This window comes from Heterodontus francisci, unplaced genomic scaffold (genome assembly GCF_036365525.1).
Source record: "Heterodontus francisci isolate sHetFra1 unplaced genomic scaffold, sHetFra1.hap1 HAP1_SCAFFOLD_222, whole genome shotgun sequence".
NCBI classification, from domain to species: domain Eukaryota; kingdom Metazoa; phylum Chordata; class Chondrichthyes; order Heterodontiformes; family Heterodontidae; genus Heterodontus; species Heterodontus francisci.
Window position 1 is genome coordinate 778,039 of NW_027141699.1, and position 16,383 is coordinate 794,421.

The window sequence follows — 16,383 nt, forward strand, 5'->3', positions numbered from 1 at the left end:
GCTCCCGGTCTGGCAGCACCTTAATTTTCATATTCTCATTCTTGTGTTTGAACTCCATCCATGGCCTCACCCCTCCATTAGTCCAATTCCCCTGTACATTGCCATATTCTAGAAATAACTTTGCCTTCAAATCTGTTTCCATGTCCCCCCTTAAAGTGAATTTCCTTCCCTCTCTATCTCTCCCTGGTGGTGCCCCGTCTTGGGCAGGGACCTAGCCTGGGTATACCAAGCATGTGCTGTTCGTGTGAGGAAGGGTTTGCATTGACATAGATCAGCCATTCCGACAGCTTTGATGTACTTCTTTGAAACGTGGTCTGTGCATGTTCTCTGACCACCTGTGTTAGTCACTCTCAGCAGAACATACATTTAGCAGCACGAGGAACGCCCTCTCGTGTTATTTAAAAGGACCAGGCGTCCAACATACAGGTGAGGGGCTTTTGACTTACTTCTGCTGTTGTAATGTTAGTGGCGGTTCTGTGAATGGTTTTCTGGAGATTGTGTTGTGAGCTGCTGCAGACATGCAGGGAGGACAGAGGATTTGGTGACCCAGGTTTGACAAGCAATGGGGACTGTAGTTACAGTGTCTCTGGGTCTGTAACATGAACAACAAATGGAGCAGAGGCTGCAGAGAGGGGAGGCTCTGTAAAGAGGGAGGAGTGGGGGGCTCTGCCCTACTCACCCCTGCTTTTCCAAGAGCACTTTTCCTACCTACACCTGACCCAGGAGCAATGTGTGAGGTGACTCTGATTCAATAAGGAGGTGGTCACAGAGCTGTGTCACCTCCTGTAACACAACCTGGAGCATCACACCAGGGTGAGGACAGAGCTGTCAGTGGCCGTTAAGGTCACAGTTTCATTGAACTTCTATGTTTCTGGATCTTTCCAGACAGGAGCAGGAGACATATCCAACATCGAGTCACAGAGAGTGATAGAGATATTTACGACACAGAAGGTGGCCAGTCGGCCCCTCCATGCCAGCTCTCTCTGGAACGATCCAGTCAGTCCCAATCCCCCACAATGAATCCCCGTATCCCTGCAAATTCATTTCCTTCAGGTGTCCATCCAGATTCCTTCTGAAATCATTGATTGTCTCGGCTGCCCTCATGGGCAGTAAGTTCCAGCTCATTACCATCCACTGTGTAAAAACGTTCTTCCTCATATTCCCCCTGCATCTCTTACCCAAAGCCTTCCATCTGTGTCCCCGAGTCTGTGTTTCATCAGTTGATGGGAACAGTTTTTCCATGTCAATCGTATCTAAGCCTATCACAATCTTGTACACCTCTATCAAATCTCTTTCAGTCTCCTTTACTCCAGGGAGACCAACTCCATCTTCTCCAAGCTAACCATTAGAATTAGAATTAGAACATTACAGCGCAGTACAGGCCCTTCGGCCCTCGATGTTGCGCTGACCTGTGAAACCATCTGACCTACACTATTCCATTTTCATCCATATGTCTATCCAATGACCACTTAAATGCCCGTAAAGTTGGCGAGTCTACTACTGTTGCAGGCAGGGCTTTCCACGCCCCTACTACCCTGAGTAAAGAAATTACCTCTGACTTCTGTCCGGCATCTATCACCTCTCAACTTAAATCTATGTCCCCTCTTGTTTGCCATCACCATCCGAGGAAAAAGACTCTCACTATCCACCCATTCTAACCCTCTGATTATCTTATATGTCTCTATTAAGTCACCTCTCCTCCTCCTTCTCTCCAACGAAAACAACCTCAAGTCCCTCAGCCTTTCCTCGTAAGACCTTCCCTCCATACCAGACAACATCCTAGTAAATCTCCTCTGCACCCTTTCCATAGCTTCCACATCCTTCCTATAATGCAGTGACCAGAACTGCACGCAATACTCCAGGTGCGGTCTCACCAGAGTTTTGTACAGCTGCAGCATGACCTCGTGGCTCCGAAACTCGACCGCCCTACTAATAAAAGCTAACACACCATATGCCTTCTTAACAGCCCTATTAACCTGGGTAGCAACCTTCAGGGATTTATGCACCTGGACACCAAGATCTCTCTGTTCATCTACACTACCAAGAATCTTCCCAGTAGCCCAGTACTCTGCATTCCTGTTACTCATTCCAAAGTGAATCACCGCGCACTTTTCCGCATTAAACTCCATTTGCCATCTCTCAGCCCAGCTCTGCAGCCTATCTATGTCCCTCTGTACCCGACAACATCTTTCGGCACTATCCACAACTCCACCGACCTTCGTGTCATCCGCAAATTTACTAACCCACCCTTCTACACCCTCTTCCAGGTCATTTATAAAAATGACAAACAGCAGTGGCCCCAAAACAGATCCTTGCGGTACACCACTAGTAACTAAACTCCAGGATGAACATTTGCCATCAACCACCACCCTCTGTCTTCTTTCAGCTAGCCAATTTCTGATCCAAAGATCTAAATCACCTTCAACCCCATACTTCCACATTTTCTGCAATAGCCTACCATGGGGAACCTTATCAAACGCCTTAGTGAAATCCATATACACCACATCCACTGCTTTACCCTCATCCACCTGTTTGGTCACCTTCTCGAAAAACTCAATAAGGTTTGTGAGGCACGACCTACCCGTCACAAAACCGTGCTGACTAGCGCTAATGAACTTATTCTTTTCAAGATGATTGTAAATCCTATCTCTTATAACCTTTTCCAACATTTTACCCACAACCGAAGTAAGGCTCACAGGTCTATAATTACCAGGGCTGTCTCTACTCCCCTTCTTGAACAAGGGGACAACATTTGCTATCCTCCAGTCTTCCGGCACTATTCCTGTCGACAATGACGACATAAAGATCAAGGACAAAGGCTCTGCAATCTCCTCCCTAGCCTCCCAGAGCATCCTAGGATAAATCCCATCTGGCCCAGGGGACTTATCTATTTTCACACTTTCCAAAATTGCTAACACCTCCTCCTTGTGAACCTCAATCCCATCTCGCCTCGTCGTCTGAATCTCAGTATTCTCCTCGACAACATTTTCTTTCTCTACTGTAAATACTGACGCAAAATATTCATTTAACACTTCCCCTATCTCCTCTGATTCTACACACAATTACCCACGAATATCCTTGATTGGCCCTGATCTAACTCCAGTCATTCTTTTATTCCTGATATACCTATAGAAAGCCTTCAGTTTTTCCCTGATCCAATCCGCCAATGACTTCTCGTGTCCTCTCCTTGCTCTTCTTAGCTCTCCCTTTAGATCCTTCCTGACTAGCTTGCAACTCTCAAGCGCCCTAACTGAGCCTTCACGTCTCATCCGAACATAAGCCTTCTTCTTCCTCTTGACAAGCTCTTCAACTTCTTTAGTGAACCACGGCTCCCTCACTCGACAACTTCCTCCCTGCCTCACAGGTACATGCTTATCAAGAACACGCAGTAGCTGCTCCTTGAATAAGCTCCACATTTCGATTGTTCCCATCCCCTGCAGTTTCCTTCCCCATCCTACGCATCCGAAATCTTGCCTAATCGCATCATAATTTCCTTTCCCCCAGCTATAATTTTTGCCCTGCTGTCTGTACCTGTCCCTGCCCATCTCTAAGGTAAACCTAACCGAATTGTGATCACTATCACCAAAGTGCTCACCTACATCTAAATCTAACACCTGGCCAGGTTCATTACCCAGTACCAAATCCAATGTGGCATCGCCCCTGGTTGGCCCTGTCTACATACTGTGTCTGAAAACCCTCCTGCACACACGGGACAAAAACTGACCCATCTGAAGTACTCGAACTATAGTATTTCCAGTCGATATTTGGAAAGATAAAGTCCCCCATAACAACTACCCTGTTACTCTCGCCCCTGTGGAGAATCATCTTCGCTATCCTTTCCTCTACATCTCTGGAACTATTTGGAGGACTATAAAAGACTCCCAACAGGGTGACTTCACCTCTCCTGTTTCTAACCTCGGCTCATACTACCTCAGTAGACGAGTCCTCGAACGTCCTTTCTCAAACCTTGTAACTAAAGCCCCGCCATCCCTGGAGCCATTCTGTTAAATCTCCTCTGCACCCTGTCAGGAACCTTCACGTCCTTCGTAACGTGTGGTGACCAGAACTGGACAAAGTTCTCCAGGTGGGGCCTAACCAAAGCTTTATAACGTTTCAGCATAACTTCCCTGCTTTTGTATCTTTGCCTCTAATGATGAAGCCCAGGATCTGATATGCTTTGCTAAACACCTTCCTGATATTTCCTGGTACCTTCAAAGACGAATGCATTTGGAGGCCCAGGTCCCTCTATTCCTGCACAACGTTCAGAACTGTGTCATTGCCTTCCTATTCCTTCTGACGAAATACATCACCTCACAATCCTCTGTATTAAATTCCACCTGCCACTTCTCTGTCCATTCTGCTAGCCTATCTATGTCCTGTTGCAGAAGGTTTGTATCATCCTCCCTGTTTACCAGACCTACAGGATTGGTATCATCGGAAAATTTTGAAACTCTACTCTGCATTCCAAGGTACAAGTCATTTATATATATCAAGGAAAAAAAGATCAGCGTTCCGAGCACTGATCCTTGGGGAACATCACTGTCTACCATCCTCCAGTCTGAAAAACAACCATTTCACACATTTCTCTTTTTGCTGTCCTTTGGACAATTTTTGATCCAATTGGATGCTTTTCCCTGATCTTCAATTTTATTAATCAAGCTTTTGTTTGGTTCTTCATCAAATAATTTCATAACATCCAGGTAGACAACATCCACCACATTCCCATCATCAACCTTCTCTGATGATCGAAATTAATTCCATTAGTTCATTAAACATAATCTGCCTTTTGGAAATCCGTGCTGACAATCCTTAATTAACTCAAACCTCTCCAAGTGTGTGTTGTCCTTTTCCCCTGCTTATTATTTCTAAAACCTTACCTACCACTGATGTTATACGAACTGACTAGTAGTTACTAGGCCTGTCTGTTGTCCGTTGGTAATTCTGGGAGGTGAGGGTGACCATCGATGTCATCATTTACTCCCTCAGCAGGGAGAAGCAGGATGAGAGATCCCGAGGCTTTGTCAGGATAGCGGGATTTCTGATGGTGTCCGTGGCTCTGCGGGGCCCCCATGTCAACGGGGAGAGGTACAGGAACTGGAAGAACTCTCACTCCATTAATGTACAGTTGGTGTGTGAGCATGCCCAGTACACCATGTTGGTGAATGTCCACTATCCTGTCAGCAGCCACCAGACCTTCATTCTGAAGCAGTCAGCCGGTCCCAACACTTCGGGGCTCCATGGAAAACAATAATGTGGCTAATTGCAACAAAGACAATCCCCCTCTGGACACCGCTCATGTTTCTACATCCCCAAACCACCTCCGACCGTCAACCAACCTCACACAATTAACATGTGTATAACGTGAGCAATGGAGTCACCAGGAACATGGTGGAACAGACCATCGGTGTGATGAAGCAATGTTTCTGATGTCTGAACCGCTCGGGGAGAGCCCTCCAGTACACACTGGAGCAGGTGTCCAAGTTCATGGTGTTCTGCTGCACCCTTCATATCAACAGCATCATGAGGTCACAGGCATTGGCATCAGAAATCCGGAGGCTACCTCAGGAGGAGGAGGAGAAGGCTGCAGGGAGGATATTTCCTGGATGCCTTCCACCCGGATAGGCTGTCGGAGAGTCCTTGCTAAGATACCGGTTCCCATAGGACGACTTCCCTTTCCCACCATGGATCCCCCATTCTCCACCATTACACCCATCTGAGACGCCCCATCACAGCGTCCCCGTGGGCATCCTCCTGCAATAAAACAATCAGAATTATTACAGCAAAGAGGAGCTATTCAGCCCATCGTGTCTGCTGTGGCTCTCCGAATGAGCAATTCACCTAATCCCATCCTCTGCCTTTTTTCCATAACCCTACATATTCTTCCTTCTCATATACCAGTTTGTTCAGCTTCAGCATGGTTCCAGATGTGGTCACCCCACAGATTTAGATTATGCAGGGAGAGAGGGAATGGGTGATCAGCAGGCAGTAAATAAGAACCAGTCAGGTAGTGTAGTAGACCCCTGAGTACATCTCACTCTCTAACAGGTATTCAGTTCCGAATGCTGAGGAAAGTGATGCTTCACCTCGGGAGTACAGCCAGAGCCAAGTCCATGTCGCCACGGGTGGCTCAGCTGCAGAGTGGGATACAGGGATGAATGGAAGAGCCATAGTGATAGGTGAGTCAATAGTCAGGGGAACAGACAGACGTTTCTGTGGCCACAGACGTGAATACAGGATGGTGTGCTGCCTCCCTGGTACCAGGGCCAAGGACCTCAGTCAGCAATGGCAGAACATCTTGAAGCAGGAGGGGAACAGCCAGACGTCGTGGACCACATGGGAACCAATGACATAGGTAGAAAGAGGGATGTGATCTTGCAGTCAAAATATAGGGAGGTGGGGAAGAAATTAGCAAGCAGGACCTCAAACATAGTCAAAAAATGGAATTCTCCAGATTACTCGCAGTGCCAGGTGCAACTTAGTATAGAAATAGAAAGATAAGGCAGATGAATACCTGGCTGGAAAGTTGCTGCAGGAGGGAGGGATTCATATGCCTGGTAAACTGGGACCTGCTCTGTGGGAGATGGGACTTTTACAGGCCGAACGGGTTGCACGTGAACAGAGCCAGGACTGGATTCCTTGCGGAACGTTTTAGAAAATAGAATACAGAACAGTACAGCACAGTATAGGCTCTTCGGCCCTCGATGTTGTGCCGAAACTTTAAACTACTCTAAGATCAAACTAACTACCTACCCTTCAATCTACTATCATTCATGTACCTATCCAAGAGTCGCTTAAATTTCCCTGATGTATCTGCTTCTACCACCACCGCTGGCAACGCATAGCACGCACCCACCACTCTCTGTGTAAAGAACCTACCTCTGACATCTCCCCGAAACCTTCCTCCAGTCACCTTAAAATTAGGCCCCCTGGTGATAGCCCTTTCTGCCCTGGGAAAAGGTCTCTGGCTATCCACTCTATCTATGCCTCTCATCATCTTGTACCCCTCTATCATGTCACCTCTCATCCTTCTTCGCTCCAATGAGAAAAGCCCGAGCTCCCTCAATCTATCTTCGTAAGACATACCCTCCTGTCTAGGCAGCATCCTGGTAAATCTCCTCTGCATCCTCTCTAAAGCTTCCACATCCTTCCTATAATGAGGCAACCAGAACACAATATTCCAAGTGTGGTCTAACCAGGGCCTTATAGAGCTGCAGCATAACCTCGCAGCTCTTAAACTCAATCCCCCTGTTAATGAAAGCCAAGACACCATGCGCCTTCATAACAAACCTATCAACTTGGGTGGCAACTTTGAGCGATCTATGGACATGGATCCCAAGATCCCTCTGTTCCTCCACACTACCAAGAATCCTGTCTTTAAGCTGGTATTCTGCATTCAAATTCGAACTTCCAAAATGAATAATTTCACACTTTTCCAGGTTGAACTCCACCTTCCACACTATCCACAACTCCAGCAACCTTCGTGTCATCGGCAAACTTGCTAACCCAGCCTTCCACTTCTTCATCCAAGTCATTTATAAAAATCACAAATGGCAGAGGTCCCAGAACAGATCCCTGCAGAAGACCACTGGTGACCGAGCTCCATGCTGAATACTACCACCCTCTGCCTTCTATGGGCCAGCCAATTTTGTATCCAGACAGCCAACTTCCCCTGTATCCCATGCCTCCTCACTTACTGAATGAGCCTACCTTGGGGAAACTTATCAAACGCCTTGCTAAAATCCATATACGCCACATCCACTGCTCCTCCTTCGTCACTGTGTTTTGTAACATCTTCAAAGAATTCAATAAGGCTTGTGAGGCATGACCTGCCCCTGACAAATCCATGCTGACTGTCTCCAATCAAACCATGCTTTTCCAAATAATCATAAATCCTGTGTCTCAGAATCCTCTCCAATAATCTGTCCACTACCGACGTAAGACTGACTGGTCTAAAATTCCCAGGGTTATCCCTATTCCCTTTCTTGAACAAGGGAACAACAGTTGCCACTCAGTCAAATGCTGCCTTGATGTCAAGGGCAGTCACTCATACCTCACCTATTGAATTCAGCTCCTTTGTCCATGTTTGCACCAAGGCTGTAATGAGGTCAGGAGCTGTGTGACCCTGGCGGAACCCAAACTGAGCGTCACTAAGCAGGTTATTGCTAAGCAAGTGCTGTTTGATAGCACTGTCGATGACATCTTGCATCACTTTACTGATGATTGAGAATAGGCTGATGGGGCGGTAATTGGCTGGGTTGGACTTGTCCTGCTTTTTGTGTACAGGACATAGCTGGGCAATTTTTCACATTGACGGGTAGATGCCAATGTTGTAGCTGTACTTGAACAGTTTGATGGGGGAACGGAAGTTCTGGAGCACAGGTATTCAGTACTATTTCCGGAATATTGTCAGGGCCCATAGCCTTTGCAGTATCCCGTGCCTTCAATCGTTTCTTGATATCACGCTGAGTGAATCCAACCATGAGAAGCAGTACTGTATACTCCCCTCCACCTCCAGTCTGAACAATGACTGTTCACCACTTCTCTCTGCTTTCTGTCCCTGAGTCAGTGTCATATCCACACTATCACTATCACATTAATCCATGTCATGACAAGTCTATGAAATGTCAGTTGATCACAGGCCGTTTGAAAATCTATATACATAAGTGGATATACAGGAGTAGGGGCGAAAGATGTTGATATGGTTCTTAATGAATACTTTGTATCTGTCTGAACAGAAGAGGGGACGATGCAGATACTGTGGTTAAGGAGGAGGAGTGTGAATTATTGGATGTGATATACATAGGGAGAGTGGAAGTATTAATGGGATTAGCATCTTTGAAAGTTGATAAATCACCAGGGCCAGATGAAATGTATTCCAAGCTGTCAAAAGAAGTGAGAGAGGAAATAGCAGAGGGTCTGACCATCATTTTCCAGTCTTCCCTGGATACAGGTGTAGTGCCAGAGGATTGGTGAACTGTTAACATTGTACCTCTTTAAAAAGGAGCAAAGGATAGACCGAATGATTGCAGGCCAATCAGTGTAACCTGTGGGCAAATTATTGCAATGTATTCTGAGAGACAGGATGAACTGTCACTTAGAAAGGCTCAGGTCAATCAAGGACAGTCAGCATGGATTTGTTAAGGGAAGATAATGTTGACCAACTTGATTGAATTTTTCGAGCAAGTCGCAAGGATGATAGATGTGGGTAGTGCAGATGATATGGTCTCCGTGGATTTTGGCAAGGCTTTTGACAAGGTCCCATGTGGCATACCAGGTAAAACAAATACAGTCCCATGGAATCCAGGGAAATGCAGAAAGCTGGACACAAAATTGGCTCAGTAGCAGGAAACAAAGGGTAATTGTTGACTGGCGTTTTACTGACTTGAGGTCTGTTTCCAGTGGCATTCCACAGGGCTCAGTACTGGGTCCCCAGCTTTTAGTAGTATATATTAACGATTTGAACGTACATGTAGGGGGCATGATCAAGATGTGTGCAGATGGTACACAGATTGGCTGTGCGGTAGGTAGCGAGGAGGATAGCTAGGCTGCAGGAAAATATTGATGGCAGAAAATATTGATGGGGCGGCACAGTGGCGCAGTGGTTAGCACTGCAGCCTCACAGCTCCAGGGACCTGGGTTCGATTCTGGGTACTGCCTGTGTGGAGTTTGCAAGTTCTCCCTGTGTCTGCGTGGGTTTTCTCCGGGTGCTCCGGTTTCCTCCCACAAGCCAAAAAACTTGCAGGTTGGTAGGTAAATTGGCCATTATAAATTGCCACTAGTATAGGTAGGTGGTAGGGAAATAGAGGGACAGGTGGGGATGTTTGGTAGGAATATGGGATTAGTGTAGGATTAGTATAAATGGGTGGTTGATGGTCGGCACAGACACGGTGGGCCGAAGGGCCTGTTTCAGTGCTGTATCTCTAATCTAAAATAAAAGTGTCAAATGGAATTCAGCCTGGTTAAGTATGAGACGATGCAATTGAGGAGGTCAAACAAGGCAAAGGGATAGACAATCAATCGGAAAATACTGAGAAGTGTAGAGGAAGTGAGGGACCTTGGAGTCAATGTCCACTGATGTCCTGAATGTAGCAGGTCAGGTCGATAAGGTGGTTAAGAAGGCATATGGAATCCTTTCCTTTATTAGCTGAGGTATAGAATACAAGAGCAGTGAGGTTATGCTGGAACTGTATAAATCATTGGTTGGGCCACAACCTGAGTACTCTGCAGTTCTGGTCACCTCATTACACAAAGGATGGAATTGCACTAGAGAGGGTACAGAGGAGATTTACAAGGATGTTTGCCAGGGCTGGAAAAATGCAGCTATGAAAAAAGATTAGATCGGCTGGGGTTGTTCTTCTTGGAACAGAGAAGGCTGAAGGGAGATCTGATTGAAAAGGTCATAATTTTGTGGGGCCTGGATAGAGTGGAGGTGAAGAGTCTATTCACCTCAGCAGAGAGATCAGTGACGAGGGGGCAGTGACTTAAAGTGCTTGGTGGAAGGATTAGCGGGGAGTTGAGGAGAAACTTGCTCACCCAAAAATACAAATTGTGCTCAGTGGCAGGAAACAAAGGGTAATTGTTATAATAAAAGCAAAATACTGCGGATGCTGGAAATCTGAAGTAAAACACGAAATGCTGGAAATACTCGGCAGGTCTGGCAGCATCTGTGGAGGGAGAAGCAGAGTAAACGTTTCAGGTCAATGATGAAGGTTCACTGACCTGGAATGTTAACTCTGATTCTCTCTCCACAGATGCTGCCAAACCTGCTGAGTATTTCCAGCATGTCTTGTTTTTATTAAAGGGTAGTTGATGACGGATATTTTACTGACCGGAGAACTGTTTGCAGTGGCGGTCCACAGGGTTCAGTACTGCGTCCGCTGTTTACAGTGAGAGTCTAGAAATTACTGCCTGAAAGAATAGTTGTAGCAGAATCCCTCCACTCAGTGAAAAGGAAACTGGATGTACACCTCAAGTTTCATTATCTGCAGGGCTGTGGATCTAATGCTGGAAGATCGGATTAGAATAGGTGGATCATTTTTCGGCCGGTGCAGACACAATGGGCCAAGCGGCCTCTTCCTGTATCTTAAACTTTCTATGATTATATTACATGAAACAATCACAGTTACGTCCTCAACGAACTTGATCAAGATTATCAGAAATGATATTTCATTAACCTTTCCGTGCTGCTTGTCAGTTATTATCCCGTGTTTTACAAGCAAGATGTATTTTTGTGTTGGGTTATGACCTCTAGACGTTTCCAACCACCAACATTAGACTGATAGTTACAGGGTTTACCCAACCTCTCCGTTTTCAACAGGGTGTAACATTGACAATCCTCCAGACCTCTGGCGTCACTCCCATATCCAAGGAGGACTGAAAGATTCTGTCATTTCCACCATTCCTTCCCTCATTAACCCCCACAAGACCCATGCAGACTGGATAAATGTTCTACTTTATTGTGGTACAAAAATTGTTGAATTGAAAGGGGTTAACTGAACCTGTTTGTTCAGTGACAGTAATTAATGTCAGTCACCATGGACCCTAATGGTGTCACTGGAGGGCTTCCCTCTTCTATTAATACAGGACTCCTTTCAATGTGTTTTCCGATAGTATTAGCGGGACCATCAGCTCCGGCACTAAAAGGGATCTGCGGGCTGCAGAGAGCGGGAGAGGAGAGATCAGAATCTGAACAATAGATGGGAATATTACAACAATGGACAGGAGTTTATCCTATTGGTTTGACCGTCTTACTGCAGATTATTATTGGATAACATTAGAATGGCGGATCTATTATGCTCTGAAGATGATTCAATGTATTTACTATCCCATCCTCGCTACGATTGGTGTCCCTGGTAAGTCTCTGTATCCAACTATGAGATTCATAAAACATATTCCACTGATTTAGTGTTCTTGTCATTTAAATCGTGAGAAGACTGAAAACATTATCCTCCGTTTCTGTCACAACTCCATTCCCTGTCCATGATATGCATCCCCCTCGCTGTCCATTGTCTCAGGCTGAACCAGGAAATTTACAACCTGTGGTATCTATTTAATGCTGAGCTGAGTTCATCCCCATATTCTCTCCATCTCCAGCCCGGCCAATTGTTAAGGCCAGGTGAGGAGGGGTCACAGTGACTCTTCTTTATTTGACTGCAACAGTGTTTGTCCTTTATCAACAGTGAATATGCTTAACGTCTCAGTGAGCGTTCCACATCTTACCTTTGGTGTGATGGTGAAGAAACCGATTGGACAAGTTCTCTTGAGTTTAAACATGAACGAGGTCAGTGTATTAAACTTAACAAGAGAAACCCGATCTGAATAAAATCATAAAAAAACGGAACACACAGTTACGTGCACACTCATACGAGAATCACACACACTCAAATGGATTACAGAGTGAGAAGTAAATTTGTGGTTGGATTTGAGTCCAGATTAAATTTCAAAAAAACTCATTCTGTGATGTTGGGCGATTCCGTGGTCTTCCAGCTGAAGTTATATTCTTGAAGTATTTTGCTTGTCGAAGTGCAGTATGTGGCTGGTCCACATTGCTCAGGATTTTCTTTGAGGCTTTCTTCCCCTGGTCACTCTGTCTGCAGCAATACGTAGGCTTGAGGGGCCCGCAGTCACATGTGGTTTTCAAACTTGTGATGTTAGGTGGAGAGGGAGATGGAGAGAGAGAGAGAGAGAGAGAGAGAGAGAGGGGTCACAGCCCTTCTGCTTCTGCACAGTTTGAATCATTGGCTTGTCTGTCTTTGTCCAGGGGAAACTCCCAGCTTTCACAGAGATGGACAGAAGGTCTCATGACTGCCTCAGTGTATTCTCTGGACCCTTATAATGAGATTCAAGGTTAGAAACGTCTATCTCCCCAGGGCTCAGGATACCAGTATTTATACTTGGAGGAGTTTGCTCTTTCAAAGTCAATGTGTCAGGGTAGTCTTGCATGCCGTGTTAATGAATGTAATCTTAGATAATTCAATCACTAGAGCAAGCCAATGATATTGGTCCAGGCTCATCAGACATGTGTCTCCTGTTGTAGGCCTTAGAATGTGAAAATGTGTTTCAGATGCCAATTACGGTGGCCATCTTGGCTGCCAGTTTTTTCAAGGTTAACTGTAGGATTCTTTCTATTAAAAGGTTAGTGTAAGTTTCCAATCGATGAATTAAAATTCCTCATTTGGCATGTTGTGTTATCTTAACACCGGCGCAGCACATGGAAAGAAATGTGATAACGGGAACATTTCATTTCAGAACTGTGGGAAGAAAAAGAAAGCAATACACATGCATTCTCAATAATCACTTCTCAAATTCACACATTAATCTTAGAATTATTGCAGCTGACATTGTCTGTTACAGCTGTACTGATTTAACATTTTTGGCGTTTTGTCTGGGATGGTTAAGTGTCGGGTTCGACGCTGGGCAATGCATCAACGATTGCATTGTTTACCTTTTCTCTCCTCTAATGACGTTTTAACTACTCAGGTTCCTGCACCTTAACAATCTTTCTCCCTAAACAGACAGTGTGTAATAAATTGTTTTTTTTATCCCCTGTGAGATGTCTGAGATTTCCTCTGGGCCTTTGTTCTTGCTGAGTTCGGCTTTGAAATTGCTGTGTTTGATTAGCTTTGGGTTTGGGACCTGATCATTGTGTTCTTCAGTGGGTAGATCCACACTGACCTTACTTTTAGCTTTCTGGTGAGGTACCCAAGTGCTGTTTACTTTAGGGTACGTTCCCTTCACTTTTCCCTTTACTATGGGAAGAATCAATATTTTATCTACCCTATGTCCTCTGGGACATTACTGCTCGCAGGTCTTTGTCCTGCTTTCGCTGCACTCTGCAGCGGCAGGTCGACTAGGTGAGGCATCTCCCTCACCATTGACATGCCTTTTTGGGACCTTTCCTTGTCCTTACACGTTTCTGTAAATACTGTTAGCAGCCTTTTTAGGCTGCCTCTTTGACCTGCATTTAAGGAGGAGAGAGTAGTGTCTGATGGATCTCACATTTCAGGGTTGGCTATTCGGAGAGTAGGGGGTTCCAGTTGGGAATCCTCCTGGCCCTCCTCTAACCTGTCCTCACCGCCCTTTCCAATCCTTCCCTCCTGACTGCCTGACAGATCTGTACTTGGCTGTTCCCTCCACAGCCTTTGCTTTTTGCCTTTGGTCTGGAGTGTCAATTAAATAATGTACCTGACTATTCCTTTTGCCACTCGATATGGACCACTGAACCGGGATTTCAGGGGTTCACCCTGCAGTGGGAATAGTAACAATACATGGTCTCTGTCCTGAAATGTTTCAGCCTTGGCATTTCTTTCTCCTTACCTTTTCGTAGCTGCCTGGGTGGTCTTTAGGTGCTCCCACAGCATAGAAATGTAGTCTAACATGGAAGACTCATCCCTGTGTCCCAAAGACCTCTCCTTGATTAGTTTAAGGGAACCTCTCACCTCGTGTCCATAAACTAATTCAAAGAGACCAAAGCCAGTGGAATCATTGGATACGTCCCTGGAAACCAACAGGAGAGATCACAGTCCTTTGTCCCAGTCATGGGGTTGCTCATAGCAGTATGGCCTGATCATTGTCTTTAGGGTCTGATAGTACCGCTCCAAAGCCCCTTGTGACTATGGATGGTAGGCTGAGGACTTTATTTATTTACTTATTTTATTTATTTAGAGATACAGCACTGAAACAGGCCCTTCGGCCCACCGAGTCTGTGCCGACCATCAACCACCCATTTATACTAATCCTACATTAATCACATATTCCTACCACATCCCCACCATCCCTCAACTCCCCTCCCACCAACCTGTACTAGGGGCAATTTATAATGGCCAATTTACCTATCAGGCTGCAGGTCTTTGGCTGTGGGAGGAAACCAGATCACCTGCTGAAAACCCACGCGGTCACAGGGAGAACTTGCAAACTCTGCACAAGCAGTACACATAATCGAACCCGGGTCGCTGGAGCTGTGAGGCTGCGGTGCTCCAGATTACCTACGACCTTATAAAAAAATGGACATAAAATGTGTGTCCTGATCCGACTGGATCTCAGCAGGCAGCCCATATCGGGTAAAGAATTGGGTTAGCCCCTTCACCACAGCCTTGGCAGGGATAGTTCTTCGGGTGAATGGCCTCTGGGAATCGGGTCACCACATCCATAATGGTGAGAAGATACTGGTATCCCGTTTTGTTTTCAGCAGGTGACCGCACAATCCACCATCAGTCTGCTGAAGGGGTCCCCAAAAGCTGGTATGTGAATTAGGGTGCAGGCTTGTTGCAGGTTGGGGCTTCCCCACAACTTAGCACATGTGGCTAGTTTTACAAAACGCCACCACATCTTTGTGAAGTTGTGGCCAGTCAAAATACTGTCTTCTGCGGGCTTTGATTTTTCATACACCGAAATGTCCATCCATTAGAAGGTCTTGGGTCATTCTTAATATTTCTTTAAGGGACCTCAGCGGCACCACTATCTGGTGAACCACTGTCCACTCTTCATCCTCTGCTCTGTGAGGAGGTCTCCACTTCCTCATCAGCACCTCATTATTTAAATAGTAACACTCCGCAACTCCCTCTGCTTCAGTTTTGGTTTGGACAGTCTGTGCTATTTGGGTCGGCTTGTTGAGCCTCAAATAAGGAAGAACTGTTTAAAACATTCTTTGGGTCCTCTAACTTCCCAAAGAAAGTTTCAGACAACCTGAATGTAGGGTAATCCGTCTCCAGTGTCAGTTCAGGGGATTATTTGGCCATGGACCGAGTCACCACACAATCAGGGAGAATGTCAGGGACCTTCTCCTGTAACTACTCTGTCTCCCGGACCTCTTTTGGTCTCTCTAGAACTACTGGGGAAGCTGCCACCTTTTCCCCTGTCAGATTATTACCCAGGAGCAGTTCGACCCATCAACAGGTAAACTAGGGACAATCCGCATGGTAAAGGGTCATGAAACTGGGTCACACTCCAACTGCACCGGATATAAGGGTATGGACATATACTGTCTTCCGATACCATTCACTAACGCTCTAGCATTCACTGCACTTTCTTTTTCCCAGCAGAAGGGATTGGGTGGCCCCTGTATCCTTGAGTATGACTATTGTTTCACTTCCCTCACTCAAGGGGTATGGGGTCACTTTTCATTAGGATACAAATTCCTGGTACCTCTCCGTGTTTTTGTTTATTATTCCCGCACTCTCTGTGGTGGGTTCACTGGGTCTGACTGCTGCAGTTGGAGGCACAGCCTGATCTGTTGTGCTTTCCATCAGGTCCCATTTTCCTGTCCTGATCTGGTGATCCCTGATTAATGCTACAGGTTTTCCCATAACTTGCAGCATTCAGCTCGATGGTGATCTGCCTTATTCCAATGGAAACGCACAGGTCTTCGGCCATTACTCCTGCTCT